Source organism: Hyla sarda, unplaced genomic scaffold (assembly GCF_029499605.1).
Source record: "Hyla sarda isolate aHylSar1 unplaced genomic scaffold, aHylSar1.hap1 scaffold_219, whole genome shotgun sequence".
Classification (NCBI taxonomy): domain Eukaryota; kingdom Metazoa; phylum Chordata; class Amphibia; order Anura; family Hylidae; genus Hyla; species Hyla sarda.
The window spans coordinates 218,551-237,933 of NW_026608861.1; the positions used below are offsets into that span (position 1 = coordinate 218,551).

At 45.4% G+C, this 19,383-nt stretch overlaps 7 non-coding genes and 1 pseudogene across 7 annotated transcripts; all 8 read left to right on the plus strand.

Annotated features, from left to right (window-relative positions):
* The first annotated feature begins 2,579 nt into the window (after positions 1-2,579).
* Positions 2,580-2,765, plus strand: LOC130320186 (U2 spliceosomal RNA). The gene has a single exon (XR_008866142.1). It is a non-coding gene; the product is annotated as a U2 spliceosomal RNA (small nuclear RNA).
* A 2,093-nt stretch (positions 2,766-4,858) lies between these two features.
* LOC130320074 (U2 spliceosomal RNA) lies at positions 4,859-5,049 on the plus strand. Its single transcript, XR_008866042.1, has one exon. It is a non-coding gene; the product is annotated as a U2 spliceosomal RNA (small nuclear RNA).
* Positions 5,050-7,137: 2,088 nt separating this feature from the next.
* Positions 7,138-7,328, plus strand: LOC130320075 (U2 spliceosomal RNA). Its single transcript, XR_008866043.1, has one exon. It is a non-coding gene; the product is annotated as a U2 spliceosomal RNA (small nuclear RNA).
* A 2,085-nt stretch (positions 7,329-9,413) lies between these two features.
* LOC130320076 (U2 spliceosomal RNA) lies at positions 9,414-9,604 on the plus strand. The gene has a single exon (XR_008866044.1). It is a non-coding gene; the product is annotated as a U2 spliceosomal RNA (small nuclear RNA).
* A 2,092-nt stretch (positions 9,605-11,696) lies between these two features.
* On the plus strand, positions 11,697-11,887 carry LOC130320078 (U2 spliceosomal RNA). Its single transcript, XR_008866046.1, has one exon. It is a non-coding gene; the product is annotated as a U2 spliceosomal RNA (small nuclear RNA).
* Positions 11,888-13,969: 2,082 nt separating this feature from the next.
* LOC130320077 (U2 spliceosomal RNA) lies at positions 13,970-14,160 on the plus strand. Its single transcript, XR_008866045.1, has one exon. It is a non-coding gene; the product is annotated as a U2 spliceosomal RNA (small nuclear RNA).
* A 2,100-nt stretch (positions 14,161-16,260) lies between these two features.
* Positions 16,261-16,451, plus strand: LOC130320079 (U2 spliceosomal RNA). Its single transcript, XR_008866047.1, has one exon. It is a non-coding gene; the product is annotated as a U2 spliceosomal RNA (small nuclear RNA).
* Positions 16,452-18,547: 2,096 nt separating this feature from the next.
* On the plus strand, positions 18,548-18,707 carry LOC130320202 (U2 spliceosomal RNA; annotated as a pseudogene).
* The last annotated feature ends 676 nt before the right edge of the window (positions 18,708-19,383 follow it).

Below are 19,383 nucleotides of genomic sequence, written 5' to 3' on the forward strand. Positions count from 1 at the left end.
CGTTTAAATGTACTTTTTAAATTGAAAGAAGCTGGTATGGATGTAGAAAATGATATTTTAAACCTTAAAACTGAAATAAAACATGCCATAGAAAAGAAAGGGAAACAAATCATTTTTAACTCACATGTGCAGCACCTGGAGGAGGGCGAGAAATGTTCCCGTTTCTTTTTTAAAAAAGTGATGAATAGGAGGGATATCATCCAAAACCTTGAGGGTGAATCCACTCCAAAAGGCATGTTAGATGCAGTTTTTAACTTCTACCAGCTTCTTTTTAATAAGAAAGATCTTAATCCATCCTTTTTAGAACATGTTCTTAATTCCCTTGATTTTAAGCTAGATGTTTTAGACCAGGAGGTTTTATCCCGTGATCTTAACTTAGATGAACTTTTATTTGTTTTTAAAAGTTTTTCTAGTGGGAAGGCCCCTGGGGAAGATGGTTTACCCATCGAATTTTATTTAGCTTTTTGGGATATTTTAAAGGATGATATGGTTTTATTGTATAAAGAAACTTTTATTGTTAATGAACTTCCCCCTTCCTGGAGGAGGGGGATTGTATCATTACTTTTTAAAAAAGGTGAAAAGGATATGCTAAAAAATTGGCGCCCCATCACACTTTTAAATGTCGATTATAAAGTTTTAGCCAAGTTATTAGCTGTCCGTTTTAAACCTTTTATTCATAAATTAATTCACCCAAATCAGGTTTGTGGGGTACCTGGAAGGTCTATAGCTGAATCCCTAAATATTTTAAGAGATGTTTTATGGTATTTTAAGGATAGAAATCAAACTGTAGCAATTTTATCCTTAGACTTTGAAAAAGCCTTTGATAGGGTCTCCCATGAATACCTGTTTTTAGTTCTTAAAAAGATGGCAGTGCCTGAAACGATTTTAAGCCGAATCATGCTTTTATACCGATCCTGTTTTAGTCAAGTCTCTGTTAATGGCTTTTTAACCAGCGGTGTTCCTCTTTTATCAGGTGTCAAACAGGGCTGCCCCCTGTCCCCACTCCTTTTTATTTGCGCAATCGAACCACTGATGGCCCTCCTCAGAAAAGACCGGGTAGTAAGAGGCGTACCGATACCTGGTGGAGGAGGGACCCATCTAAAGGTGTTGGGGTACATGGATGATGTCACCATACTGTGCCCGGACTCTCCATCCATGAGGGGGGCATTGAGGAACACCAGCTATTTCTGCGAGGTCTCTGGTTTTAAGCTAAACACAGATAAATGTGACTGTTTTTATATTGGCTCCTGGGATTCATCCATCACCCCAGGAGTCACAATGCAACAGGATCAAATTAAAGTTTTAGGTATTGTTTTTAACCAGGTCAATGATGGGAGCCCTAACTGGGATTCAGCTATAGCTAAGATGGAGAAGAAGATTTTAATGTGGAATCTTAGAAACCTTACCATGGAGGGGAAGATTTTAATAATAAAGATGGTTTTACTCCCTATTATGCTATACATTGCCATGGTATTTCCTCCATCTATTTTATACATTAAAAAAGTAACTAGAATTGTTTTTACTTTTTTATGGGGTTCAAAAATGGAGAAATTAAAGCGTGATTTTATGTACAAAAGTAAAGATAATGGCGGGAAAGATGTTCCTAACCTTTTTACTTTCTTTTACATAAAGTATTTCTGTTTCTGTTTTAAAATGATTAAATCCGATGGCATTTTTAGCTGCTTTTTAAGGTACGCTGCGGGCATGGTTTTTAAAAGATGGTTGCGCATCCCTCTGAACGCTCCGGTGCTTCTGTGTCCCCCAAAACATTATGTGGTGTTGGAAAAGACAGTCAGGCTCCTAGGTCTCCAAGATTTGGAGCCTGACATACTGGGGGACCAGAGAAAGGTATCAAAGGTCCTCAGGCGGAGTGAGGTTACCCTGGCAGTGTCCAATTTCACACAGGCAAGATCCAAAAAGGTATGGCGGAACGTGTACGGGAAGTTTCTGGCGAATGTACACAGGGATCTTGCCTGGGCAATCGTCCACCAGTGCCTCCCTACTCGTGAGTTCCAGCACAGGCGAGGACTGGTGGCGAGAGCCAAGTGCCCGAGAGATGGCTGCGGAGTGGACGAAACGGTGCTGCACATATTTTGGAACTGCCCTTTTGCACGGGAGCTTTGGAGGAAGGTAGGCCCACTTTTGAAGTGGGCCTGCGGCCTAAAAGATTTTAATCACGAATGTGTCTTTTACGGTCTTTTTAACTGCCCCAATTTTAAACAGCAGATGATCTGCTGGATGATTATTAATTGTTTTAAAAATGCCATCTGGAAAGTTAGGAACATCTTACTTTTTAAACATGATTTTATTGATGTTAAAAACTGTATAAAGCTGGCCCTGAGTGAGATGTACATCTATTACCTAAGAGACAAGAAACAGTTGGGGGCCAGCGAGGCAGCATCCATGTGGTGTCTGCCTCTATGGAACGAAATAACAATATAATCAGTTTTTATGACATTTGTATAATGTTTTATCCTGCCATTTCTATTTTTTCTCCTTTTATTACTGGTTTTATTATTTGTATTTTAAAACTTTTGTGAACCTTTTATTATTTTGCATTTTAAATTCTGTATGGTTTCTTATTTATTCAATAAAATTTTGTTGAAACCTTATCTGTTCTTATCAGTTTAATATCTGATACGTCCCCTATCTGGGGACCATATATTAAATGGATTTTTGAGAACGGGGGCCGATTTCGAAGCTTGCTTCCGTCGCCCTATGCATTGACCCGATATGGCAGTATCTTCGGGTACAGTGCACCACCCCCTTACAGGGTTAAAAAGAAAGATTCCTACTTTCATTGCTACCTGCTTGCTGGCTAGCCAGCTAGCCAGCCCTGTGGGCCTTGCTGCTGCTGCAGCCAAAAAACAAAAGGTGGTGCTGCTGCTGCTTCTGCTGCTTCTGCGTCTGCTTGTGTCTGGCCGCTGTTGGAGCGTCCAGGCACAGGACTTCTGCTGCTGCTGACTAAATGGCCTCCTTAATTGGATCATTTGAGTAGCCAGCACACCTGTGCAGGTAGGGCATGACATGATAGGCAGCTGCCTTGATAGCGGGTGGGTGCTGAATGTTCCTAATTGACAAAATAAGATTAATGCTTATGAAGAAATATAAAATCTCATCCCTTCCCCAATATCGCGCCACACCCCTACCCCTTAATTCCCTGGTTGAACTTGATGGACATATGTCTTTTTTCGACCGTACTAACTATGTAACTATGTAACATAACATGGGGGGGGGGGGGGGGTCTCCTGGCTGTTCACACAGGTGTGTCATTGCTGTACATTGACCATGCATTGCTTCTGTGGTATTGCAAAGGCAAAGACAAATGCTTCCAGCCATCCATTGCACTAATGGATTGGTCATCAGCTGGCTGTCTATGTCCCGCATCAATATAGACCAAAGTACAGAGGGTTAGGCTATGCTATTGTGCACCTACCTGATGCATCAGAAGGTGCGAGGCCCTTGCTAAATTCTGTGCACAGACTTTGAGATCTATACTTTAGACTGTATCTAAATCTGCTCCAACATGGACTGACATTCTGGCCTACTTTCAGCCGATGCGACTTGTCTGTCGCTGAACAGTCGCTTTTTATGTATTCAGCACCTATGTATAATGTTGTAAAAATGCTCTAGAAGCTAAAGTCGCAGAAATGTCACACATATTTGGCCTGCAACTTTCTGTGCGACAAATTCAGACAGGAAAAATCAGTATAAATCCTTAGAAAATTATCCCCCAGTGTCTCCATCTGCTGGCGGTATTGAATAAGCATTGCTGCACTGATGGGGTATGCATTAGACGAAAAAAAAGAAGAAAAAGAAGAATAATACGCCCAGAAAAGAGGCGAAAAGGAGAAAAACGTAAAAAAACGTGAAAAAAAAGTAAGAGGAAGAGAAGGGAAAAAAAGGTGGAAATGGGTTTAAAAGTGATTTCGGCGGAGAAATATATATATATATATATATATATATATATATATATATATATATACGCGCACACACACACATATATATAAACGTATTTCCCGTTGAGATATTGCAGCCGCTGCTGTGTCCAGGCCCAGGAGCCTTAGCACTGTGCTGTGATGTCACTCAATACCACTGACATCACTAGGTGTAAACAACATCTCTCCTTTGCTGTGTATGTGACTATGGAGCTGTTTGGTGATGTCGTCTATTATGGCCTTCATAGAAGCAACAGGAGATTGTTGCATCCATCTAGAACCCTCAGAACTACAGTGCTATGATGTCACTCACTTCCACAGGCCTTGCAGAGTGTAAACAACAACAACCCAGCTTTGTTGTGTATGTAACCATAGGGATTTGTGATGTCACCTAGAACCTTCACAGCAGCGACAGCTTTATGAGGAGCATCAGCACTGCTCTGCCTGAGCAGAACCATCACCGCCATAGGTTGTCAAATAACCCGGGTTTAACCCACACAGGTAAGTCCAATGGGGTGCAGGCATGTCCTCTATGCTTACAGCTTCCCGTGGGTGTTGGTTTGATACCGTTTGGGGACAGCCAAGGAGGCATCTGCAGGCAACAAAGGTAGGTGTGTGCTTGTGTGTGTGTTTCCTATGCAGATCCTAAGCCCAGTGTCACATGCAAGTAGGAGGAGTAAGAAGGGTTCCTGGCAAATCCGGGTTATGGATTGCATTTAAAAAGGCCCCGTGGGAGTGCAATGGGCCCCTGTCTTGCTGCTTAGCAATAATGGTATGGGTTTAGGTTCTGCTGTGTGTACTGGTGGTTGACTGCCCCCCAGCCCAGAGTGTGCATGGAAAATTGTCTGGCAGCCTCCCTGACAGCAAGCAGTGATAGTGCCCATGAAGGGCACCTTGTTGGGCCCGCCCCTTTCACGGTTATCGCTTCTCGGCCTTTTGGCTAAGATCAAGTGTAGTATCTGTTCTTATCAGTTTAATATCTGATACGTCCCCTATCTGGGGACCATATATTAAATGGATTTTTGAGAACGGGGGCCGATTTCGAAGCTTGCTTCCGTCGCCCTATGCATTGACCCGATATGGCAGTATCTTCGGGTACAGTGCACCACCCCCTTACAGGGTTAAAAAGAAAGATTCCTACTTTCATTGCTACCTGCTTGCTGGCTAGCCAGCTAGCCAGCCCTGTGGGCCTTGCTGCTGCTGCAGCCAAAAAACAAAAGGTGGTGCTGCTGCTGCTTCTGCTGCTTCTGCTTGTGTCTGGCCGCTGTTGGAGCGTCCAGGCACAGGACTTCTGCTGCTGCTGACTAAATGGCCTCCTTAATTGGATCATTTGAGTAGCCAGCACACCTGTGCAGGTAGGGCATGACATGATAGGCAGCTGCCTTGATAGCGGGTGGGTGCTGAATGTTCCTAATTGACAAAATAAGATTAATGCTTATGAAGAAATATAAAATCTCATCCCTTCCCCAATATCGCGCCACACCCCTACCCCTTAATTCCCTGGTTGAACTTGATGGACATATGTCTTTTTTCGACCGTACTAACTATGTAACTATGTAACATAACATGGGGGGGGGGGGGGGTCTCCTGGCTGTTCACACAGGTGTGTCATTGCTGTACATTGACCATGCATTGCTTCTGTGGTATTGCAAAGGCAAAGACAAATGCTTCCAGCCATCCATTGCACTAATGGATTGGTCATCAGCTGGCTGTCTATGTCCCGCATCAATATAGACCAAAGTACAGAGGGTTAGGCTATGCTATTGTGCACCTACCTGATGCATCAGAAGGTGCGAGGCCCTTGCTAAATTCTGTGCACAGACTTTGAGATCTATACTTTAGACTGTATCTAAACCTGCTCCAACATGGACTGACATTCTGGCCTACTTTCAGCCGATGCGACTTGTCTGTCGCTGAACAGTCGCTTTTTATGTATTCAGCACCTATGTATAATGTTGTAAAAATGCTCTAGAAGCTAAAGTCGCAGAAATGTCACACATATTTGGCCTGCAACTTTCTGTGCGACAAATTCAGACAGGAAAAATCAGTATAAATCCTTAGAAAATTATCCCCCAGTGTCTCCATCTGCTGGCGGTATTGAATAAGCATTGCTGCACTGATGGGGTATGCATTAGACGAAAAAAAAGAAGAAAAAGAAGAATAATACGCCCAGAAAAGAGGCGAAAAGGAGAAAAACGTAAAAAAACGTGAAAAAAAAGTAAGAGGAAGAGAAGGGAAAAAAAGGTGGAAATGGGTTTAAAAGTGATTTCGGCGGAGAAATATATATATATATATATATATATATATATATATATATATATATATACGCGCACACACACACATATATATAAACGTATTCTCGGTTGAGATATTGCAGCCGCTGCTGTGTCCAGGCCCAGGAGCCTTAGCACTGTGCTGTGATGTCACTCAATACCACTGACATCACTAGGTGTAAACAACATCTCTCCTTTGCTGTGTATGTGACTATGGAGCTGTTTGGTGATGTCGTCTATTATGGCCTTCATAGAAGCAACAGGAGATTGTTGCATCCATCTAGAACCCTCAGAACTACAGTGCTATGATGTCACTCACTTCCACAGGCCTTGCAGAGTGTAAACAACAACAACCCAGCTTTGTTGTGTATGTAACCATAGGGATTTGTGATGTCACCTAGAACCTTCACAGCAGCGACAGCTTTATGAGGAGCATCAGCACTGCTCTGCCTGAGCAGAACCATCACCGCCATAGGTTGTCAAATAACCCGGGTTTAACCCACACAGGTAAGTCCAATGGGGTGCAGGCATGTCCTCTATGCTTACAGCTTCCCGTGGGTGTTGGTTTGATACCGTTTGGGGACAGCCAAGGAGGCATCTGCAGGCAACAAAGGTAGGTGTGTGCTTGTGTGTGTGTTTCCTATGCAGATCCTAAGCCCAGTGTCACATGCAAGTAGGAGGAGTAAGAAGGGTTCCTGGCAAATCCGGGTTATGGATTGCATTTAAAAAGGCCCCGTGGGAGTGCAATGGGCCCCTGTCTTGCTGCTTAGCAATAATGGTATGGGTTTAGGTTCTGCTGTGTGTACTGGTGGTTGACTGCCCCCCAGCCCAGAGTGTGCATGGAAAATTGTCTGGCAGCCTCCCTGACAGCAAGCAGTGATAGTGCCCATGAAGGGCACCTTGTTGGGCCCGCCCCTTTCACGGTTATCGCTTCTCGGCCTTTTGGCTAAGATCAAGTGTAGTATCTGTTCTTATCAGTTTAATATCTGATACGTCCCCTATCTGGGGACCATATATTAAATGGATTTTTGAGAACGGGGGCCGATTTCGAAGCTTGCTTCCGTCGCCCTATGCATTGACCCGATATGGCAGTATCTTCGGGTACAGTGCACCACCCCCTTACAGGGTTAAAAAGAAAGATTCCTACTTTCATTGCTACCTGCTTGCTGGCTAGCCAGCTAGCCAGCCCTGTGGGCCTTGCTGCTGCTGCAGCCAAAAAACAAAAGGTGGTGCTGCTGCTGCTTCTGCTGCTTCTGCTTCTGCTTGTGTCTGGCCGCTGTTGGAGCGTCCAGGCACAGGACTTCTGCTGCTGCTGACTAAATGGCCTCCTTAATTGGATCATTTGAGTAGCCAGCACACCTGTGCAGGTAGGGCATGACATGATAGGCAGCTGCCTTGATAGCGGGTGGGTGCTGAATGTTCCTAATTGACAAAATAAGATTAATGCTTATGAAGAAATATAAAATCTCATCCCTTCCCCAATATCGCGCCACACCCCTACCCCTTAATTCCCTGGTTGAACTTGATGGACATATGTCTTTTTTCGACCGTACTAACTATGTAACTATGTAACATAACATGGGGGGGGGGGGGGGGTCTCCTGGCTGTTCACACAGGTGTGTCATTGCTGTACATTGACCATGCATTGCTTCTGTGGTATTGCAAAGGCAAAGACAAATGCTTCCAGCCATCCATTGCACTAATGGATTGGTCATCAGCTGGCTGTCTATGTCCCGCATCAATATAGACCAAAGTACAGAGGGTTAGGCTATGCTATTGTGCACCTACCTGATGCATCAGAAGGTGCGAGGCCCTTGCTAAATTCTGTGCACAGACTTTGAGATCTATACTTTAGACTGTATCTAAACCTGCTCCAACATGGACTGACATTCTGGCCTACTTTCAGCCGATGCGACTTGTCTGTCGCTGAACAGTCGCTTTTTATGTATTCAGCACCTATGTATAATGTTGTAAAAATGCTCTAGAAGCTAAAGTCGCAGAAATGTCACACATATTTGGCCTGCAACTTTCTGTGCGACAAATTCAGACAGGAAAAATCAGTATAAATCCTTAGAAAATTATCCCCCAGTGTCTCCATCTGCTGGCGGTATTGAATAAGCATTGCTGCACTGATGGGGTATGCATTAGACGAAAAAAAAGAAGAAAAAGAAGAATAATACGCCCAGAAAAGAGGCGAAAAGGAGAAAAACGTAAAAAAACGTGAAAAAAAAGTAAGAGGAAGAGAAGGGAAAAAAAGGTGGAAATGGGTTTAAAAGTGATTTCGGCGGAGAAATATATATATATATATATATATATATATATATATATACGCGCACACACACACATATATATAAACGTATTCTCCGTTGAGATATTGCAGCCGCTGCTGTGTCCAGGCCCAGGAGCCTTAGCACTGTGCTGTGATGTCACTCAATACCACTGACATCACTAGGTGTAAACAACATCTCTCCTTTGCTGTGTATGTGACTATGGAGCTGTTTGGTGATGTCGTCTATTATGGCCTTCATAGAAGCAACAGGAGATTGTTGCATCCATCTAGAACCCTCAGAACTACAGTGCTATGATGTCACTCACTTCCACAGGCCTTGCAGAGTGTAAACAACAACAACCCAGCTTTGTTGTGTATGTAACCATAGGGATTTGTGATGTCACCTAGAACCTTCACAGCAGCGACAGCTTTATGAGGAGCATCAGCACTGCTCTGCCTGAGCAGAACCATCACCGCCATAGGTTGTCAAATAACCCGGGTTTAACCCACACAGGTAAGTCCAATGGGGTGCAGGCATGTCCTCTATGCTTACAGCTTCCCGTGGGTGTTGGTTTGATACCGTTTGGGGACAGCCAAGGAGGCATCTGCAGGCAACAAAGGTAGGTGTGTGCTTGTGTGTGTGTTTCCTATGCAGATCCTAAGCCCAGTGTCACATGCAAGTAGGAGGAGTAAGAAGGGTTCCTGGCAAATCCGGGTTATGGATTGCATTTAAAAAGGCCCCGTGGGAGTGCAATGGGCCCCTGTCTTGCTGCTTAGCAATAATGGTATGGGTTTAGGTTCTGCTGTGTGTACTGGTGGTTGACTGCCCCCCAGCCCAGAGTGTGCATGGAAAATTGTCTGGCAGCCTCCCTGACAGCAAGCAGTGATAGTGCCCATGAAGGGCACCTTGTTGGGCCCGCCCCTTTCACGGTTATCGCTTCTCGGCCTTTTGGCTAAGATCAAGTGTAGTATCTGTTCTTATCAGTTTAATATCTGATACGTCCCCTATCTGGGGACCATATATTAAATGGATTTTTGAGAACGGGGGCCGATTTCGAAGCTTGCTTCCGTCGCCCTATGCATTGACCCGATATGGCAGTATCTTCGGGTACAGTGCACCACCCCCTTACAGGGTTAAAAAGAAAGATTCCTACTTTCATTGCTACCTGCTTGCTGGCTAGCCAGCTAGCCAGCCCTGTGGGCCTTGCTGCTGCTGCAGACAAAAAACAAAAGGTGGTGCTGCTGCTGCTTCTGCTGCTTCTGCTTCTGCTTGTGTCTGGCCGCTGTTGGAGCGTCCAGGCACAGGACTTCTGCTGCTGCTGACTAAATGGCCTCCTTAATTGGATCATTTGAGTAGCCAGCACACCTGTGCAGGTAGGGCATGACATGATAGGCAGCTGCCTTGATAGCGGGTGGGTGCTGAATGTTCCTAATTGACAAAATAAGATTAATGCTTATGAAGAAATATAAAATCTCATCCCTTCCCCAATATCGCGCCACACCCCTACCCCTTAATTCCCTGGTTGAACTTGATGGACATATGTCTTTTTTCGACCGTACTAACTATGTAACTATGTAACATAACATGGGGGGGGGGGGGGGGGGTCTCCTGGCTGTTCACACAGGTGTGTCATTGCTGTACATTGACCATGCATTGCTTCTGTGGTATTGCAAAGGCAAAGACAAATGCTTCCAGCCATCCATTGCACTAATGGATTGGTCATCAGCTGGCTGTCTATGTCCCGCATCAATATAGACCAAAGTACAGAGGGTTAGGCTATGCTATTGTGCACCTACCTGATGCATCAGAAGGTGCGAGGCCCTTGCTAAATTCTGTGCACAGACTTTGAGATCTATACTTTAGACTGTATCTAAACCTGCTCCAACATGGACTGACATTCTGGCCTACTTTCAGCCGATGCGACTTGTCTGTCGCTGAACAGTCGCTTTTTATGTATTCAGCACCTATGTATAATGTTGTAAAAATGCTCTAGAAGCTAAAGTCGCAGAAATGTCACACATATTTGGCCTGCAACTTTCTGTGCGACAAATTCAGACAGGAAAAATCAGTATAAATCCTTAGAAAATTATCCCCCAGTGTCTCCATATGCTGGCGGTATTGAATAAGCATTGCTGCACTGATGGGTGTTCATTAGACGAAAAAAAAGAAGAAAAAGAAGAATAATACGCCCAGAAAAGAGGCGAAAAGGAGAAAAACGTAAAAAAACGTGAAAAAAAAGTAAGAGGAAGAGAAGGGAAAAAAAGGTGGAAATGGGTTTAAAAGTGATTTCGGCGGAGAAATATATATATATATATATATATATATATATATATATATATATACGCGCACACACACACATATATATAAACGTATTCTCCGTTGAGATATTGCAGCCGCTGCTGTGTCCAGGCCCAGGAGCCTTAGCACTGTGCTGTGATGTCACTCAATACCACTGACATCACTAGGTGTAAACAACATCTCTCCTTTGCTGTGTATGTGACTATGGAGCTGTTTGGTGATGTCGTCTATTATGGCCTACATAGAAGCAACAGGAGATTGTTGCATCCATCTAGAACCCTCAGAACTACAGTGCTATGATGTCACTCACTTCCACAGGCCTTGCAGAGTGTAAACAACAACAACCCAGCTTTGTTGTGTATGTAACCATAGGGATTTGTGATGTCACCTAGAACCTTCACAGCAGCGACAGCTTTATGAGGAGCATCAGCACTGCTCTGCCTGAGCAGAACCATCACCGCCATAGGTTGTCAAATAACCCGGGTTTAACCCACACAGGTAAGTCCAATGGGGTGCAGGCATGTCCTCTATGCTTACAGCTTCCCGTGGGTGTTGGTTTGATACCGTTTGGGGACAGCCAAGGAGGCATCTGCAGGCAACAAAGGTAGGTGTGTGCTTGTGTGTGTGTTTCCTATGCAGATCCTAAGCCCAGTGTCACATGCAAGTAGGAGGAGTAAGAAGGGTTCCTGGCAAATCCGGGTTATGGATTGCATTTAAAAAGGCCCCGTGGGAGTGCAATGGGCCCCTGTCTTGCTGCTTAGCAATAATGGTATGGGTTTAGGTTCTGCTGTGTGTACTGGTGGTTGACTGCCCCCCAGCCCAGAGTGTGCATGGAAAATTGTCTGGCAGCCTCCCTGACAGCAAGCAGTGATAGTGCCCATGAAGGGCACCTTGTTGGGCCCGCCCCTTTCACGGTTATCGCTTCTCGGCCTTTTGGCTAAGATCAAGTGTAGTATCTGTTCTTATCAGTTTAATATCTGATACGTCCCCTATCTGGGGACCATATATTAAATGGATTTTTGAGAACGGGGGCCGATTTCGAAGCTTGCTTCCGTCGCCCTATGCATTGACCCGATATGGCAGTATCTTCGGGTACAGTGCACCACCCCCTTACAGGGTTAAAAAGAAAGATTCCTAATTTCATTGCTACCTGCTTGCTGGCTAGCCAGCTAGCCAGCCCTGTGGGCCTTGCTGCTGCTGCAGCCAAAAAACAAAAGGTGGTGCTGCTGCTGCTTCTGCTGCTTCTGCTTGTGTCTGGCCGCTGTTGGAGCGTCCAGGCACAGGACTTCTGCTGCTGCTGACTAAATGGCCTCCTTAATTGGATCATTTGAGTAGCCAGCACACCTGTGCAGGTAGGGCATGACATGATAGGCAGCTGCCTTGATAGCGGGTGGGTGCTGAATGTTCCTAATTGACAAAATAAGATTAATGCTTATGAAGAAATATAAAATCTCATCCCTTCCCCAATATCGCGCCACACCCCTACCCCTTGATTCCCTGGTTGAACTTGATGGACATATGTCTTTTTTCGACCGTACTAACTATGTAACTATGTAACATAATATGGGGGGGGGGGGGTCTCCTGGCTGTTCACACAGGTGTGTCATTGCTGTACATTGACCATGCATTGCTTCTGTGGTATTGCAAAGGCAAAGACAAATGCTTCCAGCCATCCATTGCACTAATGGATTGGTCATCAGCTGGCTGTCTATGTCCCGCATCAATATAGACCAAAGTACAGAGGGTTAGGCTATGCTATTGTGCACCTACCTGATGCATCAGAAGGTGCGAGGCCCTTGCTAAATTCTGTGCACAGACTTTGAGATCTATACTTTAGACTGTATCTAAACCTGCTCCAACATGGACTGACATTCTGGCCTACTTTCAGCCGATGCGACTTGTCTGTCGCTGAACAGTCGCTTTTTATGTATTCAGCACCTATGTATAATGTTGTAAAAATGCTCTAGAAGCTAAAGTCGCAGAAATGTCACACATATTTGGCCTGCAACTTTCTGTGCGACAAATTCAGACAGGAAAAATCAGTATAAATCCTTAGAAAATTATCCCCCAGTGTCTCCATCTGCTGGCGGTATTGAATAAGCACTGCTGCACTGATGGGGTATGCATTAGACGAAAAAAAATAAGAAAAAGAAGAATAATACGCCCAGAAAAGAGGCGAAAAGGAGAAAAACGTAAAAAAACGTGAAAAAAAAGTAAGAGGAAGAGAAGGGAAAAAAAAGGGGAAATGGGTTTAAAAGTGATTTCGGCGGAGAAATATATATATATATATATATATATATATATATATATATATATACGCGCACACACACACATATATATAAACGTATTCTCCGTTGAGATATTGCAGCCGCTGCTGTGTCCAGGCCCAGGAGCCTTAACACTGTGCTGTGATGTCACTCAATACCACTGACATCACTAGGTGTAAACAACATCTCTCCTTTGCTGTGTATGTGACTATGGAGCTGTTTGGTGATGTCGTCTATTATGGCCTTCATAGAAGCAACAGGAGATTGTTGCATCCATCTAGAACCCTCAGAACTACAGTGCTATGATGTCACTCACTTCCACAGGCCTTGCAGAGTGTAAACAACAACAACCCAGCTTTGTTGTGTATGTAACCATAGGGATTTGTGATGTCACCTAGAACCTTCACAGCAGCGACAGCTTTATGAGGAGCATCAGCACTGCTCTGCCTGAGCAGAACCATCACCGCCATAGGTTGTCAAATAACCCGGGTTTAACCCACACAGGTAAGTCCAATGGGGTGCAGGCATGTCCTCTATGCTTACAGCTTCCCGTGGGTGTTGGTTTGATACCGTTTGGGGACAGCCAAGGAGGCATCTGCAGGCAACAAAGGTAGGTGTGTGCTTGTGTGTGTGTTTCCTATGCAGATCCTAAGCCCAGTGTCACATGCAAGTAGGAGGAGTAAGAAGGGTTCCTGGCAAATCCGGGTTATGGATTGCATTTAAAAAGGCCCCGTGGGAGTGCAATGGGCCCCTGTCTTGCTGCTTAGCAATAATGGTATGGGTTTAGGTTCTGCTGTGTGTACTGGTGGTTGACTGCCCCCCAGCCCAGAGTGTGCATGGAAAATTGTCTGGCAGCCTCCCTGACAGCAAGCAGTGATAGTGCCCATGAAGGGCACCTTGTTGGGCCCGCCCCTTTCACGGTTATCGCTTCTCGGCCTTTTGGCTAAGATCAAGTGTAGTATCTGTTCTTATCAGTTTAATATCTGATACGTCCCCTATCTGGGGACCATATATTAAATGGATTTTTGAGAACAGGGGCCGATTTCGAAGCTTGCTTCCGTCGCCCTATGCATTGACCCGATATGGCAGTATCTTCGGGTACAGTGCACCACCCCCTTACAGGGTTAAAAAGAAAGATTCCTACTTTCATTGCTACCTGCTTGCTGGCTAGCCAGCTAGCCAGCCCTGTGGGCCTTGCTGCTGCTGCAGCCAAAAAACAAAAGGTGGTGCTGCTGCTGCTTCTGCTGCTTCTGCTTCTGCTTGTGTCTGGCCGCTGTTGGAGCGTCCAGGCACAGGACTTCTGCTGCTGCTGACTAAATGGCCTCCTTAATTGGATCATTTGAGTAGCCAGCACACCTGTGCAGGTAGGGCATGACATGATAGGCAGCTGCCTTGATAGCGGGTGGGTGCTGAATGTTCCTAATTGACAAAATAAGATTAATGCTTAAGAAGAAATATAAAATCTCATCCCTTCCCCAATATCGCGCCACACCCCTACCCCTTAATTCCCTGGTTGAACTTGATGGACATATGTCTTTTTTCGACCGTACTAACTATGTAACTATGTAACATAACATGGGGGGGGGGGGGGGGGGGTGTCTCCTGGCTGTTCACACAGGTGTGTCATTGCTGTACATTGACCATGCATTGCTTCTGTGGTATTGCAAAGGCAAAGACAAATGCTTCCAGCCATCCATTGCAGTAATGGATTGGTCATCAGCTGGCTGTCTATGTCCCGCATCAATATAGACCAAAGTACAGAGGGTTAGGCTATGCTATTGTGCACCTACCTGATGCATCAGAAGGTGCGAGGCCCTTGCTAAATTCTGTGCACAGACTTTGAGATCTATACTTTAGACTGTATCTAAACCTGCTCCAACATGGACTGACATTCTGGCCTACTTTCAGCCGATGCGACTTGTCTGTCGCTGAACAGTCGCTTTTTATGTATTCAGCACCTATGTATAATGTTGTAAAAATGCTCTAGAAGCTAAAGTCGCAGAAATGTCACACATATTTGGCCTGCAACTTTCTGTGCGACAAATTCAGACAGGAAAAATCAGTATAAATCCTTAGAAAATTATCCCCCAGTGTCTCCATCTGCTGGCGGTATTGAATAAGCATTGCTGCACTGATGGGGTATGCATTAGACGAAAAAAAAGAAGAAAAAGAAGAATAATACGCCCAGAAAAGAGGCGAAAAGGAGAAAAACGTAAAAAAACGTGAAAAAAAAGTAAGAGGAAGAGAAGGGAAAAAAAGGTGGAAATGGGTTTAAAAGTGATTTCGGCGGAGAAATATATATATATATATATATATATATATATATATATATATATATATACGCGCACACACACACATATATATAAACGTATTCTCCGTTGAGATATTGCAGCCGCTGCTGTGTCCAGGCCCAGGAGCCTTAGCACTGTGCTGTGATGTCACTCAATACCACTGACATCACTAGGTGTAAACAACATCTCTCCTTTGCTGTGTATGTGACTATGGAGCTGTTTGGTGATGTCGTCTATTATGGCCTTCATAGAAGCAACAGGAGATTGTTGCATCCATCTAGAACCCTCAGAACTACAGTGCTATGATGTCACTCACTTCCACAGGCCTTGCAGAGTGTAAACAACAACAACCCAGCTTTGTTGTGTATGTAACCATAGGGATTTGTGATGTCACCTAGAACCTTCACAGCAGCGACAGCTTTATGAGGAGCATCAGCACTGCTCTGCCTGAGCAGAACCATCACCGCCATAGGTTGTCAAATAACCCGGGTTTAACCCACACAGGTAAGTCCAATGGGGTGCAGGCATGTCCTCTATGCTTACAGCTTCCCGTGGGTGTTGGTTTGATACCGTTTGGGGACAGCCAAGGAGGCATCTGCAGGCAACAAAGGTAGGTGTGTGCTTGTGTGTGTGTTTCCTATGCAGATCCTAAGCCCAGTGTCACATGCAAGTAGGAGGAGTAAGAAGGGTTCCTGGCAAATCCGGGTTATGGATTGCATTTAAAAAGGCCCCGTGGGAGTGCAATGGGCCCCTGTCTTGCTGCTTAGCAATAATGGTATGGGTTTAGGTTCTGCTGTGTGTACTGGTGGTTGACTGCCCCCCAGCCCAGAGTGTGCATGGAAAATTGTCTGGCAGCCTCCCTGACAGCAAGCAGTGATAGTGCCCATGAAGGGCACCTTGTTGGGCCCGCCCCTTTCACGGTTATCGCTTCTCGGCCTTTTGGCTAAGATCAAGTGTAGTATCTGTTCTTATCAGTTTAATATCTGATACGTCCCCTATCTGGGGACCATATATTAAATGGATTTTTGAGAACGGGGGCCGATTTCGAAGCTTGCTTCCGTCGCCCTATGCATTGACCCGATATGGCAGTATCTTCGGGTACAGTGCACCACCCCCTTACAGGGTTAAAAAGAAAGATTCCTACTTTCATTGCTACCTGCTTGCTGGCTAGCCAGCTAGCCAGCCCTGTGGGCCTTGCTGCTGCTGCAGACAAAAAACAAAAGGTGGTGCTGCTGCTGCTTCTGCTGCTTCTGCTTCTGCTTGTGTCTGGCCGCTGTTGGAGCGTCCAGGCACAGGACTTCTGCTGCTGCTGACTAAATGGCCTCCTTAATTGGATCATTTGAGTAGCCAGCACACCTGTGCAGGTAGGGCATGACATGATAGGCAGCTGCCTTGATAGCGGGTGGGTGCTGAATGTTCCTAATTGACAAAATAAGATTAATGCTTATGAAGAAATATAAAATCTCATCCCTTCCCCAATATCGCGCCACACCCCTACCCCTTAATTCCCTGGTTGAACTTGATGGACATATGTCTTTTTTCGACCGTACTAACTATGTAACTATGTAACATAACATGGGGGGGGGGGGGGGGGGTCTCCTGGCTGTTCACACAGGTGTGTCATTGCTGTACATTGACCATGCATTGCTTCTGTGGTATTGCAAAGGCAAAGACAAATGCTTCCAGCCATCCATTGCACTAATGGATTGGTCATCAGCTGGCTGTCTATGTCCCGCATCAATATAGACCAAAGTACAGAGGGTTAGGCTATGCTATTGTGCACCTACCTGATGCATCAGAAGGTGCGAGGCCCTTGCTAAATTCTGTGCACAGACTTTGAGATCTATACTTTAGACTGTATCTAAACCTGCTCCAACATGGACTGACATTCTGGCCTACTTTCAGCCGATGCGACTTGTCTGTCGCTGAACAGTCGCTTTTTATGTATTCAGCACCTATGTATAATGTTGTAAAAATGCTCTAGAAGCTAAAGTCGCAGAAATGTCACACATATTTGGCCTGCAACTTTCTGTGCGACAAATTCAGACAGGAAAAATCAGTATAAATCCTTAGAAAATTATCCCCCAGTGTCTCCATATGCTGGCGGTATTGAATAAGCATTGCTGCACTGATGGGTGTTCATTAGACGAAAAAAAAGAAGAAAAAGAAGAATAATACGCCCAGAAAAGAGGCGAAAAGGAGAAAAACGTAAAAAAACGTGAAAAAAAAGTAAGAGGAAGAGAAGGGAAAAAAAGGTGGAAATGGGTTTAAAAGTGATTTCGGCGGAGAAATATATATATATATATATATATATATATATATATATATATATATATACGCGCACACACACACATATATATAAACGTATTCCCCGTTGAGATATTGCAGCCGCTGCTGTGTCCAGGCCCAGGAGCCTTAGCACTGTGCTGTGATGTCACTCAATACCACTGACATCACTAGGTGTAAACAACATCTCTCCTTTGCTGTGTATGTGACTATGGAGCTGTTTGGTGATGTCGTCTATTATGGCCTACATAGAAGCAACAGGAGATTGTTGCATCCATCTAGAACCCTCAGAACTACAGTGCTATGATGTCACTCACTTCCACAGGCCTTGCAGAGTGTAAACAACAACAACCCAGCTTTGTTGTGTATGTAACCATAGGGATTTGTGATGTCACCTAGAACCTTCACAGCAGCGACAGCTTTATGAGGAGCATCAGCACTGCTCTGCCTGAGCAGAACCATCACCGCCATAGGTTGTCAAATAACCCGGGTTTAACCCACACAGGTAAGTCCAATGGGGTGCAGGCATGTCCTCTATGCTTACAGCTTCCCGTGGGTGTTGGTTTGATACCGTTTGGGGACAGCCAAGGAGGCATCTGCAGGCAACAAAGGTAGGTGTGTGCTTGTGTGTGTGTTTCCTATGCAGATCCTAAGCCCAGTGTCACATGCAAGTAGGAGGAGTAAGAAGGGTTCCTGGCAAATCCGGGTTATGGATTGCATTTAAAAAGGCCCCGTGGGAGTGCAATGGGCCCCTGTCTTGCTGCTTAGCAATAATGGTATGGGTTTAGGTTCTGCTGTGTGTACTGGTGGTTGACTGCCCCCCAGCCCAGAGTGTGCATGGAAAATTGTCTGGCAGCCTCCCTGACAGCAAGCAGTGATAGTGCCCATGAAGGGCACCTTGTTGGGCCCGCCCCTTTCACGGTTATCGCTTCTCGGCCTTTTGGCTAAGATCAAGTGTAGTATCTGTTCTTATCAGTTTTCATGCTGGTGGGGATGGGTGCTGCATGGAGGATGCAGGTGTACCAGGGCTTTCCGGGGCTGGTTCTGAGGAATCAGCTCGACGGCTGCCCCGATGTGACCTGTTCCCTCCGGGTCTCGCCATGAGGCTGAGAGGGTCTAGAGCCGAGGTACTTTTGTGCCTCGGGGAGTGGTGACCCCGAGGTGCCGAAACTCACTGGGAGAATAGGCTCACTGAGTTGAAGCACGGGCACCATAATCTCTTCACCTTGTGGCACTCACCTCTTGATTCCCGGCCTTCTGGCTAGGATCAGAGAAATTTTTATAGATCCGGCCGGATGTCCGGGCAGTATATCTGCACACATTCACTTATTTATTTCTTTTTTGTCTCACTGTGTCACTTTTTGCGTGTTGTGTGTTCACAGGATTTGTCAGGATGCGGTAGCCCTTCTGGGTGTCCCTCCTGGCGGTCTAGGGGAGGTGTGTGTGGCCATTAGGTTCCGCACCTCCCTGCAAACACCCCGGGTACTCCTGCTTTGGCAGGGTACCTACCGTAATCGGCTCTGCGGGCAGATACCTTGGCCAACGCCAAGGGGGATGCCGGGAGCATTTGTGGTCCCCTAGTAGCTTCGGCGAAAAGGGACATCGAACCTGGAACCTCGCAGGTACCTTTTGGTCCGGAGGTGAAGGGTAAGGTTTGTTGGGGGGCCTCTCTCCTATCGGAGAAGGGCTTGCGATAGACCGCATCCTTTGTGCACGTTTTTTTTAGTGTAACACGTTTGCACTTTTTCTTGCACTTTGGG